The sequence below is a fragment of the Lissotriton vulgaris genome, chromosome 3_1 (assembly GCF_964263255.1).
Source record: "Lissotriton vulgaris chromosome 3_1, aLisVul1.2, whole genome shotgun sequence".
Lineage (NCBI taxonomy): Eukaryota > Metazoa > Chordata > Amphibia > Caudata > Salamandridae > Lissotriton > Lissotriton vulgaris.
Window position 1 is genome coordinate 1027047970 of NC_141689.1, and position 14714 is coordinate 1027062683.

Below are 14714 nucleotides of genomic sequence, written 5' to 3' on the forward strand. Positions count from 1 at the left end.
TCTCTTAAGAGTTCCTGTCCCCACTAACTAAAAAGCAGGGCTACTGCAACAGCATACAGCATTGGGCCACCAAATTATGCAGCAAGTTAGACTAAATTATTCAGAAAGAAAAGGAAAATTATACGGCATAGCGTGCCACAGTTTTTGATAGTATTACTTTATTATTCTGGGACATTAGTATTACTTTATTATTCTGGGACATTTACATCATGGTAAAACTGACTGGGTAAATATTTCACATCATTAGTACCATTTTAAGAAGCAAATGCAGAAATAAGCAACACAAAGATAACCAGTTAACCTTTGCTAAGGGCCTTCCACTGCTTGCGAACACTTCAGCACATTTTAGTAACTTTTGATTTGTTTGATCTAGAACCAATTTTTGTTGTTGAACTCTGCAGATTATGCAGCAGATGATGGATGATGTGGAAATGTAGCACATCCATAATTATGTGAAGAAAGCTACAGCTGTAGAATCGCATAACTCCAGTGGCCCTGCTAATAAGGGATGGTGCTATCCCGCATAGCTACCACTTTTTCCCAACATTATTTAAATGTTCTTATGTTTTAGTCTGTACTTTGGCCTTTTAGATCCAAAACTAAAAGCTTCCAAATGAAAGATGTTACTGTTGTTGGCAGAAAATTCTGAACTGCTTGATGGTCCCTTTAGTTCATGGGTACTCATAGTACGGCTCGCGGGCCGTCAGCGGCCCGGCAAGCCTTCCTTGGCAGCCCGCGGACCTTGAAGAGGACGTACCTATGTTTAAAAAAAAAAATGTACATTGTGTCAGGAAACACGCAGTTTGCAGCAGCCCGGACTCTCAGAGACTCTGCTCTGTGGGAGGGCGAGGGAGGGAGACAGAGAGAGGGAGAGGGAGACCGAGGTAGTGGGAGAAAGAGGGAGAGGGAAGGAAGGAAAGAAAGGGAGGGAGGGAGGGAGAGGGACACAGAGGTTGACAGAGGGAGGGAGACAGAGAGGGAGAGACAGGCAGTCAGGGGGAGACAGAGGGAGGAAGACAGGGGAGGGAGAGGAAGGGAGACAGAGGGTGAGGGAGGGAGAGGGAGACCGCGGGAGAAGGAGAGAAGGAGAGGGAAGGAGGAACGGAGAGAGAGAGAGAGGGAGGGAGGAAGGGAGAGAGGGGGGAGGGAGACAGAGGTTGACAGAGGGAGGGAGACGAGGGTGACAAAGAGAGGGAGACAGAGAGAGGCAGTCTGGGGGATAGAGAGGGAGGGAGACAGAGGGAGGGAGGGAGACAGAGGGAGTGAGAGAGACAGGGAGGGAGACAGAGGGAGGGAGACAGAGAGAGAGAGGGAAACAGAGGGAGGGAGACAGAGAGGGAGGGAGGCATAGCAGAAGGGAGACCGAGAGGGAGGCAGACAGAGAGGGAAGGAGACAGAGGGGGACGGAGACAGAGGGAGACAGAGAGGGCGACAGAGGAGGGAGAGAGACAGAGGGACGGAGACAGATGGACAAAGGGAGACAGAGGGATGGAAAGAGGGAGAGAAAGGACGAAAGAGGGAGGGAGACAGAGGGAGGGAGACAGAGGGAGGGAGACAGAGGGAGGGAGACAGATGGAGGGAGACAGACAGAGGGAGACAGACGGAGGGAGAAAGACAGAGGGAGACAGAGGGAGAGAGAGCGAGGGAGAGGGGGAGGGAGGTAGGGAGAGAGAGGGAGGGAGAGAGAGGGCGAGAGATGTGTGTCTGGTGGCTCTGTGGACGAAGGCGTCTGCTGCAGGAACCTGTGTTCAACCGCATGATCACAATTTTTTTTGCTTTAGCCCCGCCCCCTCCCCTTCTGAGCCCGCCCCCACCGGTGCGGCCCTCAGCCACAAACCACGCTGTAAATTTGGCCCCCGAGAGAAAGTTTGTGAGTACCCATGCTTTAGTTGAAAAAAGAAAACAACTCTCTTTTCCCTTTTAAGCATGTACATTGCACTTATTATACCTCACATGGGCAGTAAGCACTATATAAATACAATTACAGTTTAAGACAGTTTGTGATGTCTGTCTCATTTGCTTGGAAGCATTCAGAGAATCATTAAATTAGGGAAGATTGCCTTTGAAGTGCAGGCACCAGTGCGAATGGGCAAGCATTGTCTCTCCTTTAAAACACTGGTGAACGATAAACCAAATTGCTTGCACAATTAGAACCCCAGCTCTGGGCTTTTTGTCTTCGGATTTTGTGAATCACTTGTGAATCATCCTTTGATGACGCTGCAGCAAGATACAATGAATATGCCTCTCTGTCTCCGGGGGAAAAAACGTTTTTTTCTAGCATCACCTTTTCAAGTAGTATTAAGGCCATGTTTTCCCGGGGAAAGACACCCACACAAATGCAGGCCAGGCTACGGCACAGGATGGGTGGAGGCAGGGAGTGGGGGGGAGATGGCTGAAACACTATCGGCCCAATGGGCGTTGCAAGCATATCGGCAAAAATGATGTGAAGGCAGTTGGGTGGAGTGGGGAGAGGCTGAGCTTGAAAAGCACAGTCAGACAGTCAATTTACAAATCTTTTTTTGTGTTTAAGAAATTTTTATTAAGCATTAAAACAATGATACAAGAAACATGTCATGAAAAATTAGGATAAAGTACATATGAGAATAATAATAATTGAAAGACATCAATCTACAGAAATTTATATAGAGAAAGGAAAGGCATAAAAGATAGAAAGGAGAAAGAAGAAAGAAAAGGAGTGAAAAGGAGAAAAGAAAAGGAGGAAAGCAGAAGACAAGGAAAGAGAAGAGGAGGGAAAGAGGAAGATAAGGAAGTAAAACTAAGGGATCATAAGGGACAAGGAGCACGCGGTAAGGGAGAAGGATTAGAAGAGAGATAGGAAGTAAAGGGAAGCCATAGTAAGTCAGATTTAATTTTCAAAGGGATAGAGGTAGAAGAGGCAATAGAAATTCTATGTTCATCACATATATAATTCCACCATGTGTGGACCGATAGTTTAGAATTATCTTTCCAGCACGCTAAAATGACTTTAAATGCAAGTGCAATAAAAAGGTCAAACAACTTAGCAGAGGAAGGTGTACTAATATCTATATCATCAGCTAAAGAACCTAAAAATATGTGTGTAAACGACAATTGCGAAGTAAGAGATAACATTTTCATACAAATATTCCAAACTTCAGTCCAGAAGGATAAAACTGGTGAACAATAATAAAGTTGGTGTTGTAGAGTACCAGGGTCTTTAGAACAGGACCAACATAAAGGAGAGGAGGATGGGGAAAATTTATGGATAGTAACCGGTGTAATAACAACTCTGTGATAAATAAAAAGCAGGGATTGGGTAATGCGTGCAGCAATAGAAACTTTAAAGAGTCGAGACCATATACGATCCCACAATGCAGTGTCAAAGGAGACATCCAAATCAGTTTCCCAAGCAGTCTCCACTATAGACTTAAAACGGACAGAGCAATTAGACAATAAGAGTGAATATACAAGGGCAGCTTTAGGTTGATGGGTGGAAAAAAGAGGATAAAGTGGGGTGACAGGAGTAAAAGAAGAAAAAGAGTCAGAGGAGGAGGGTAACGAGGATAAATGAGATTGAATAGCAGAGATTATAATAGAGTATTCAGCAAGAAAAGAGGAGGGTAAGTTGAACTTATTTTGTAGATCCACAAAAGAAAGAAGATTAGAATCAAGAAAAAATTGATGTACAAACATTATATTCTTTTCTTTCCAGTGTTTAAAGTAAAATGATTTACCTTTATATCTAAGAAATTTGTTGTACCAAACTACAGATGATAGAAAACATTGTAGAGGGGAAAGGGAAGAGGAAAAAACTTTTTGCAAGGTAGATTGGCAATGTTTTAAAATAGGATACTTGGATATAAAGGTACAATTGGACATGAAAGGAACGTGTTGAAATAAGAAATCTTTCAAAAAAGAGCGTTCCAGGAGCACCCATTTAGGAACAGGAGTATCCAGAAAATCATATGCCAAGGAGAAGGATTGTTTGATAAGAAAGGCAGAATGATAGGAGCCAAAATCAGGGAAGCGAACACCACCTTCATTTTTAGGGCGAACCAACTTTTGTAATCCAATGCGGGGATGTTTATTGTTCCACAAAAATTTTGTGCATATTGAATTGATACGGGAAAAATAGGATTTAGGGATTTTGAAGGGGAGCATAGAGACTGTATATAAAACATGAGGGGTAATCATCATTTTGATAGTATCTAATCTACCCCACCAAGAAAGAAATAGGGGAGACCAAATCTGCAGAAGGGATTGAATTTTCTTAAATAACGAATCAAATGTTATTTTGAGAGTATCTTTTAGAGAGGAAGAAAACCATATGCCGAGGTATTTAATTTTAGAAGGGCACCATGCAAAATCAGTATTGTTGAACATATATTGAAAACACAAAGAATTAAGGGGAAGCACTTCAGTTTTAGATAAATTGAGCTTATATCCTGATATTGAGGAGTATAACTGAACTTCATCTAGAAAGGGAGGGAGGGAAGATTCAGGATTGGACATGTAAATGAGGACATCATCAGCGTATGCTGAAAGTTTGGTTTCAACAGAGGGAAATTTTAAACCCGTGATGTGAGGGTTAGAACGAATACGTTGTAAAAAGGGTTCAAGGCAAAGGATAAATAATAACGGGGAAAGGGGACAGCCTTGTCTTGTACCTCTTGTCAAAGAAAAAAATCTGGAGAATTGGTTGTTAACAAAAATACTGGCACGGCGAGAGGAATAAAGGAGTTTGACTAACGCAATAAACTTTGGTCCAAAGCCAAACCAGGTGAGAGTTCGAAACATGTATTGCCAATTAATACGATCAAAAGCTTTTTCAGCGTCTAGGGAAAGGGCTGCTAACGGGGTTTTGACATTTTTGCTGTGAGAAAGGACATTGGAAAAAAGACGGGCATTATCCGCAGCAAGTCTGCCCTTAACAAATCCCACTTGGTCAGTGTTGATTAGGCGAGGGATAATGGAATCAAGGCGAGAGGCAAGGATTTTAGCGAAAATTTTACAATCATAATTTATTAAGGAAATGGGGCGGAAATTCTTACATTGGGAATGATCCTTATCAGGTTTCGGGATGATGACAATGAGGGCTTCCAAAAAAGACCCAGAGGCCTTCGCTTCAGAAATAAAAGAATTAAATAAAAGAAGGAGTTTGGGAGCAAAAAACGAATGAAAAGAGGAGTAAAATTCAATCGGAAGGCCATCAGGACCAGGAGCTTTTGATTTCTTAAGGGATTGAATAGCTGAGGTGATCTCTTGGAGGGTAATATCACGTTCTAGGTGTGAAAATTCAACAGGGAGGGCTGGTGGGGATGGGAGGCCGTCAAAAAAAGTCGTTAAGTTAGCATCAGAAGGGTGAGTATCATCAGTATATAATGTTTGGTAATAGTTGTGAAAAACTTCGGCAATGTCTTCATCGGAAGTAACTAACTTGTTGAGTGAATCATTAAAAATTGGACCGATGGCTTTGCGTTCAGATTTGATTTTCAAGTAGTTGGCCAACATTTTACCTGCTTTGTTCTGACCCCCATGGTATTTAGATTTTATTTTAAGGAGGGTATGACAAGCTTCATTAGTTATAATTTTATTAAGGTCTGATTTGGCATGTATCAAGTCCTTAAGGGCAGATGGGGATTTGGAGGAAAAGTAAGTGTGTTCAAGTGATTTAATGTGTTTGAGTTGATCTTCATATTTTTGCTTATTAAGCTTCTTCTTGGCAGAGACATATGAAATCGTAAAAGCACGAAAGGAAGCTTTAAAAGCATCCCAAGTGTTAGGAATGGAAGTATCCACAGGGTCATTTAGGGAGAAATATTCATGAAAAAATTCAGTACATTTTTTCACAAAAGTGGCATCAGATAAAAGAAAAGAGTTAAATTTCCAACGACTAAAACTGGAGGGACTAATGGATAGATCCAGGGTAGTATAAACCGGTGCATGGTCAGAAATAAAAATAGAGCCAATAACAGATTTTTGAAGGGAGGGAAGGAGAGACTTACTAAGCATAATGTAATCAATCCTTGAGCGTGTATGATGGACATTAGAGAAAAAAGTATATTCTAGTAAATCAGGATTACACACTTTCCACGAGTCATATAGAGGACGAGAGGCAATGGCAGATTGGAAGGCCTTATGGGTTTTGTCAGGTTGGAATTTACTTGAAGACAAACGATCAGAAAAAGGGTCTAACCACTGGTTAAAATCACCAGCAACGATGAAATTAGGGCAGTCAATGGATGCAATAAGCAGTTTAATGTCTTTCCAAAATTTGGGATCTGGACGAACAGGACCATAAATATTCAATAGGACCATTGTTTTGTTATGAATAACCACTTTTGCCATTGCCCAACGACCTTCATCATCATTTTGGGAGGAGATAATTTGTGCATTTAAAGACTTATGAAATAATATAGCAACCCCTCCTTTTTTGTTGACCGCAGGAGAAAATACAACCTGACCCACCCATTGTCTTTTCAATTTAAGAGAATCAATGTCCGAGCAATGAGTTTCTTGAAGAAAGACAACCTGTGAATGAAATTTGGTTAAATGAGACAATACCTTCTGACGCTTGACAGGATGACCAAGACCACGAACATTCCAAGAGACAAAATTACACATGTCGGAAGGAGGAGGGAATTGACGAAGGGCGGAGGCAACACACAGCAGGGAGATCACTATATAGGGGAAGACAAAAAATAACGGTTAAACATTGAAGTGGAAGAACGCTCATTTCAAGAAGAGAATGAGAGACGAAATAGCATGGAAGAGAGAGACGGAAAAGTAAATAAAACAGCAGAGTTAGCTTGAGAAGAAGGAAGGAAGGAAAGAAAGAGAAGCGAGAGAGAGAGGAAAGACACAAAAAAGAAGGAGATAGGATTAGAAAACAGGTCAAGGCACAAAGGCTTGATCTGAAAGGAGAACAGTAACCAAAATTCATGAGACGCGGGTACACCAGGGAGAGGACAGGACCCACGAGCAAACCATAAACGGACATATTAGAAAGGCTAAACACAAGGATGTGAGAGGAGAGTGTAGAACAAAATAGAAGGAGGAGATATGATAAGTGAAGATAGATAAATTAAAGCAATAAACGGTGGAAGAGGAAAAACATTGATAGGAGAAAAGGCATTAGCTGGCAGTTTCCATGGTGGACGGTGTGATGCTCATCAGGTAGTCTCGAAGTTTCTGCGGATCATCATATGACTTGGTGCGACCGTTGTGTGTGATCTTACAGAAACAGGGATGAAGAATTCCATATTGAATATTAAGTTGTCTCATCGTGGGGCGAAGGTTCAGGAATTCCTTACGTCGAGCATTTGTAGCAGAAGAGAGATCTTGGGAAATGAAGATGTTGTGGCCAGACCACTGTAGACGACGTTTGGTCCTGGCAGCTTTTAGAACAGCCATGAGTTCTGTGAATTCCAAGAATAGCATAATGATTCCACGTGGTTTGGATGCGTTGGAATTGATACGACCAAGGCGATGCGCTCTCTGGATGTTGAGAGGATGAGTCGATGGGGAGAGTTCCAAAAGTTCTTGAAGAAGCTTCCGAATAAAAGAGACCATGTCAGACCCCTCCAAATTTTCCGGAACACCATAAACGCGTAGGTTGTTGCGTCTATTTCTATTTTCCAAATCCTCGGTGTGTAATTTGAGTTTGTGGATTTCTTGTTCCAAAAGTGGAATCTTGTTTGAGAGGTCTTGTACATCGCTGACACGTTGCTCTAAGTTCAAAACCTTATTTTCCATGACCACCCAGCGCTCCTCAATCTGCTGAAGTTTAGCATTGGTAGCAGACATAAACGGTTGAAGACCACGTACCTCGTCAAGGATGGAATCCAAAACAGGATTAGTCGAAGAGTTTATGGGGGAGGGTGGGTCATTCTTATGTCTTTTGGGTTTTGTACCTGTTTGCGCTAATTTCGGTGAAGTGGAGATATTTGCCATGATGCTGGATGAAACAAAAAAGCTTAGTCCAGTAATGCTGTTGACTATGAAATAGAGCGTGAACGCCCAAACGTGAAAAGGGGCACACCTTGTGGCAAAAAAGAATGTACTGAGACACACTATTTATCAGTGTGCGAGTGAGGAAGTAGCCACACGAGGACAAACAGGAAGCATCCACTAATTCCGAGGCTTGATATTGTGGCAAACCGACATGGCGATATGGAGTATCAGATTAAAAGAAGCACAGCGCCAAGACATTCATATGTAGACATATATAGCGCATTAAGGAGTTGAAGGAGACTGGTGGTCACTAGAGGTGAGAAGAGCAAAAAACCTGTAGAGGCGCTGAGGCATTTATCACAATCGTCGAGCATGAGGAGGAGGTCAGGCATCCAGAGGCACAAAATGGCGGTCGTTCCACCTCAGAGAGAAAATTGCGCTTATAAAATGAAAAGCGGCAGTAGCATCGATAGTGAAAAATAGATCACAGCAACTCAATAATGAAGTAGGGTAATGTACAAAAATGTTGCCAAAGTAGCGTCAGAGCGAAGGGGGAAAGAACAGGAACATTGCAGAGAAAATATCCGGATCGACAGCATACAAAATGGCGGCCATTCACGTTGCGCAGTGAAGGAATATTTACCCAAGCAAATTGTCACTGATAACAAGGTCTCTCCGGTCGGTAAATAGCTTCATTGCGGAGTCCCCACCTTCCGATGATGATAGTTGTGAAGAAAACCGCTCGACAAGCGGTTTTGTTGATTTCTCACGGCATCCGCGGAAAGTCCGTAGCGGAGCTCACGGAGAACACGTCCTCTATCGCCGGCGCGCAAGCCACGCCCCCCCGTCAATTTACAAATCTAATTTAAATGAAAATGCTGCAAAACAAATTGGCAACAAGGACATGTGACAGTAAATCTGTTCTAGATGACATAACTGGTCATGAAAAGGCTGCATTTTAAAATATCTTACAGGGTTAAGACCCTTGCTGCTGTGCCCATTGTTTGCCCAGCAAATTGGAGGGGATTATAATAGCAGTGCTGCAACTCTAGTGGTTAATGCAATTCTGAAAGAATTCTTTGTTATGTCCAGTGATGGACTTGGCCCGTTGTGCTTGGTCACCCCACACTTTTTGCCTTCATCCCTCCTGTTCTCTGAACCAATTTTTGGTAAGGGCTCTGTGCACTTTACCACTGCTAGCCAGTGCTAACATGCATTTGCTCTATCCTTTAAACATGGTAAAAATTGGCACATTTAATTTACTTACAACTCCCTAGTAAAGGGGTACTACATGTAGCCTGGGCCTGTAAATTAAATGATAGTAGTGGCTGGCAGAACTTCTTGCACTACCCACTTAAGTAGTCCTTTTCAAACATGTCTCTGGCTGTCCTTTGCAGCATGAGTTCAATTTTAAACTGCTGTTTTGACCTGGTAAGTTGAACCTTTTGCCAAACCTACACCTTCCTTTTTAATACATATAAGTCAACCCTAGGGTATTCCCTAACCAGCCCTTAGGGCAGGGTTCAGTGTATTTAAAACATTGGACATGTGCTTTAAATATTTACATGGCCAGGTAGTGAAAAACACCTAAACTCATGTTTCACTACTATGATACCTACCATGACTACATGATAACATTGGGTTACCTTATTACATTGGTTTGGCAACAAGTAGAAGATCCATGTTTGGTCTCTAAAGATTTGTAAGAGTTGTAATTTATAAGCCTCTTTAATGGGAAAGTAGGATTTGAAGTCACACTTCTGAAAATGCACTTTCAAAAAGTTTGCATTTTCCTGTCCTTGTCACTTGGGGGCATATGTAGGTAGGCGTTTGCGAATCGCAAACGCCCCTTTGGTATGTAGGTGGCACTTAGCAAAATAAGGAATCGCAAAATTTGCGATTCCTTATTTTGCTTATAGCATTTAAGGAATCAAAATTTAGCGATTCCTTAAATGCTATGTAGGGGTGCCTTAAATATTGCGATTTTGACATAAGGAATCGCAAAATACCACCTACTTCAAGTAGATGGTATTTTGCGATTTCCTTTAAAAATGCATTTTTTTAATTCAAAGTGCCATTTGGCGCACAGACGTGCTCATAGGGCATGTATGTGCGCCACATGTACTTACAGGCACATTCCAGGGGTGCAACAGGTATCCTTTGGACACCCTGGCACCCTTGGAATTGTGATTCTCAAATTGCGATTTTCTCACAGAAATTCGGAATTTCAGAATGTATCCCCATTCATTCCTATGGGCCTTTTGGCCCATAGGAATGAATGGGACACTCATTCCTTACTTGGGATTCCCAAATTGCGAATCGCAAATAAGAAATGTTAGAGATTCGCAAAATATTTGCAAATTATTACCTACATTCCATTTTGCTATTCTCAAATAGCGATTCCTTAAAAATCGCTACTTGAGAATCGCTAAATAGAAATTACCTACATATGCCCCTTGGTTCTTGCAGCCTGTATACTGGGTCACATGACTAGGTGTAGTTGGCATTTGGCCTTTATGTATCGTACAGTGATACAAAAGCGGAAAAGGTGTTGTCTGGTTGGGCCATCATGTCAGGATGGGAGGGGCAGAGCTATCACCTACCACACTTGCAGTTCAAAGGGCTGCCGGGCTGCCTCAGCACCCTAACCTAGAACTCAGAGCCAGGGTAGGAGAAAGAATACATTCAAGAACCAGATGTGAGGGAAAGCCTAGAAGTTTCTCCCACTTCAGAGTTGGCACCAGGTATAAATATTGGACCCTCAGAAAAAAACTTCAGAACACTCCTGGAGCTGTGGACTCTACAGATGAAGGGTTTCCCAGCTGCATTAAGACTATCTTGTTGCCTGAGGACTGCCCTGTTACCTGCCTTGCTGCTTGTACCCAGGACTACTAGAGTGTCTCCCATTGTCAGTTTGCGGACCTCCTGGTCTGAGCTACAGGGACACCACAAGCTCCTCACTGGCGGCTTCATCAGAACCGACTCAGCACAACGCATTCAAACACAAGTCCATGCACCACCAGTTCCAACCTGCTGGCTTCATCAAAACTGACACAGCGCAATGCATCTCGCAAATATCCTTGCATCTGTAGCTCCAGGCAGGTGGCTTCAGAGGCCTGATGCAGCGTGCCGAAACTCGATCAGGACCTTGCTTCGCAGCTCCTGATCAGCAACTACACCAGCAACAACCCAGCCTGATGCATCTTGACGTAGGTCTCTGCAATGCAGCCCCATTGGCTTCATTAACTCGACGCACCGCAACACATCTCGTTGTCCGCCTTCCAGCTTCTGCTCGGTAGCTTCAACAGTACCAACCCAGCACAATGCATCTTCAAGCAGGACCATGCATTGCATCTCCTGTTAGACGGCTCTATGATGCAGAGGGTGCAGGCCAACGCAGACTTCGTATCTTGATTTCAAGGACATTGACTCAGCGGACTAAACTCGAACCTGTTTTCAGCCTGCACTCCATCATGGTTGGCCTGAACTTGTGACTTGGTCCCAGTCCAGCGTTACTAGATGACCATAATTGGCACTATTTGCTTCAATGCGATCTTTCCTGGTATGATTGGATTTTTGTCATTGTTGTGTCATTTTATTAATTAAATAATACTCTATTTATACAAATTGGTTTGTGATGTTTCTTGCTTGGTGGTTTTACTTTATTACTGTTTGTGTGCTGCATAAATACTTTGCATATTGCCTCTCAGTTAAAATTGACTACTTTTGTGCCAAGCTACAAGAGGGTTAAGCATAAGTTCATTTTGTGACTTTTTGTGGCTCTCTCTGACAGGTATTGTGGCTGGTGCTTAAGTAGGTTTCACCCCCTTCAACCAATAACCCATTTTCTCATATCCAGTCAAGGATTTGACTCATAAAGGATCATAGAGAGTTAATGTGCCTGCTGCAAAGCACATTGTGTAATGATGAAATCACAGATTTGTATTTTATTTAGATAGGTAATAGGGCTACTGTTTTTGACACTGAGATCATTTTGTTACTTCTAGTTCATAAGTTCCAAGCTTTCTAAAATAGCACAGTATTCTACTTACTGGCATCAAGGAGCTGTATGCAAAAGTAAGTCATGGGTTTAAGTCCTTGTTATTTTTTCTCAATCTGTTACTATTCTAATACTGCAAAGAAGGGTGCTTTTGGGAAGTAATACATTCTTGCTATTACAGACAACCACAAAAACTGCATTATGTTTTAAATCCTGACTTTGTGTTTATCCCGACCATTCACCTGTAGCACATAATGTCTCCTAACATATAGGGCTCGATTCCGATCTCGGAAGCCCTCCGTACGACTCGGATCCGGTGGGCTTTCCTAGTGAATCCCGCTATGCGAGTCTGACCGAACGAGTACGATGCAGCCGTATGCTGACGAACTCGGTTCGCTCAGACTCCCATTGAACTTTATGGGAGCCTGTATACCAACAAGTACACAGGCTCCCATAGCAGAAAAGGGGTGGGTGGGGAAAGGCATACACCCTGTGGCGGGCACCCCATAGTTTCTGCCACACTGTGCATACTTGAATCGGGGGATCCATGCGCACCCCCGTGACCGATTTGGAGGGCTCCGGGTGAAGAGGGGCCTGCTACGGTCCCCCGAAGTCAGATTCCGACAGCTGCTTTGTCTAGCTGAGACAGAGTCTATACAGCTGTCCGAATCGTGCATCGTACTCGCTCATTCGGAATCCGGCTCTATTGCGCATAACAATTCAGCGTTGAACGAGTTGGATGGACAGGATCGGGTTCGGAAACCATTCAGTCTACGTCCACGAGATCTTCGCATCATACTTGGTGGTTCGGAACGGGGGACGATTAAGCCGGAATCATGGGCTCCGAATTGGATTCACTCATTCCGGAACCTGTCTGGAGGCCTTCCTAACGTCATGGGAATCGAGCCCATAATGTCTATGAGTATGAAAGTTGTGATTCCTTCATATTATAACCCTCAGTGTTTTATGTAATACTACCTGTACATTGATTTACACATTTATAGTGTTTATTGTGTCCATGTGTGTGATGTAAAACATTCTGGCACCCTACATTGGGATGAGCGGTGCTATACAAGAATTAAAAAAAACAATGAGAAGGTGCCATTTAAACCAATATTTGTGTAATTATTTATACGGACATATACATTTTGCATTTTTACAGTGCACACATCTCTTACATAGGGAATTGAACTAAGTTAAAAAGCTGCCAACAAGTCACAGTTTATCTGAAGTACTTGTGAAGCGATAAGCTGTGTGCCTTTATTTCCTTCCATTGCATTGACATCTGGATATTAGGCTCCAGAGATCACCCAGACAGGATGATACTTTAATAAAGGTCTTTGTTTGTGTCGCGACCCTGACACAGAATGAGCTACTGGGTCCGTATGTCCCCCGTAGGTACGGTATCTTGCGCAGAGGGTCATGCAGAAAACGCACCGTAAAACAAACAAGTAGAGCCTACAATGACCAGACTGCCCTGGGGCACCTTCCCGTGTTTCGTGACAGGGGCCGCCTCTCTATTGGATTTATTTATTTATTTATTTATTGCCATTTGTAAAGCGCGACAAATACCCGCGGGCGTCTCGGCGCTAATGTATATTTGCATAAGTGTTGCTCATTGCGGCTTGCATGGCTCTTTCCACAAAGTGGGGCTTGACAAACTTCCCGGTTCGAGTCCCTGAGTCCCGGAGTTCCAGAGTTCCAGAAGCGCCGAGCGGGTGGTGTTCCCCATTGGAGTTCTGGCGCCTTTTCCCCGTATTTTCTTGTTGTATTGATTGCGCCAAGCGGATGGTATTTTCCCGCTGGAGGTCAGGGCGCCTTTGTTTTGAATAGCATTTCCTTGTCGCCTGTAGAACGCCAAGCGGATGCTTTTTCCCCGCTGGAGGTCGGGCGTTTCTGCTTTCCAGGACTACGGCCAGGTATCAAACCAAATTCATTCCGCACGAAGTAAGGAGCTGGGGCTGGTACTTGATGTCAAGTGAGCTGAACGTTTTTGTATATACTATATTCAGCAAACTGCACACTCTATTTGGTGTTTAGGTTTTCAGTTTTCATTTGCAGCAAGAATTCTGCTTGGTTCTTTTCTTTTCTTCTCAGCTGCCAGACTTCCATTCCGTCTTTAATTTATGGAATATTAGAATGCTCTCACTCTCGTTGTTACTTTAACATTGGAAGGTTTTTCTGTATACTCCCAGCATTTCCTCGTGGACCTACTGCAGGCTGATGCTGTGTATTACCAAGGTTGTCTGTTCCTGCAACAACCAGGGCACTTATCCTTTATGGTTTCTGCAGAACTCCATCATTAGTGAGTACAAGCATTCTGGGGGGAGTGCAAGACGCAGTTATAGTAAAGTGCCAGGTTTGTTCTTCACAAGTGTTTCTTTGTTGTTTTCTCCCCACTACAGTGTCCAAGAAAGATTGTGACATACCAAGTGAGCATTGCTACGCTAGTTCCATATCTGCAGAGCCTTTCTTGTTTTCTCCACTTCCCTATTTTCCCCAGGGTGCTCCTTCATATAGCGGTGTTCTATTCCCTCTGTATTGGAGGTACTCAGGGGAAAAGGGGAACATTCTTCGAGTCCTCGTCCCTGCTGGCCGCTCTTTTAAAGGTTAGTGGTTTTCTTGGGTATGCTGCTAACCATTGCCTGACAGTTTGTGCCAAGCTAGAAGTGAAATTAAGAAAACTCCTTTGCAGCCGGCACATTGTAGCATGGAACAGAATGCAGACAAAATGCGGGTTCTGCTGAATTATGACCCATTGTAGGAAAATGACACCAGGACA

The 14714-nt window shown here is 43.2% G+C and overlaps 1 protein-coding gene across 2 annotated transcripts in view; it reads right to left on the bottom strand.

The window, feature by feature from the left end:
* The window catches only part of LOC147727331 (uncharacterized), a 1245320-nt gene that overhangs the window by 1124751 nt on the left and 105855 nt on the right, over positions 1-14714 (bottom strand). The window contains exon 2 of one of the 2 annotated variants that reach the window (XM_086961415.1): positions 6544-6659. The exons of the other annotated variant lie outside the window; for it this stretch is intronic. The gene's annotated coding sequence lies outside the window, so the exon portion shown is untranslated. The remainder of the gene's footprint in view (positions 1-6543; positions 6660-14714) is intronic. 2 annotated transcript variants of the gene reach the window in all.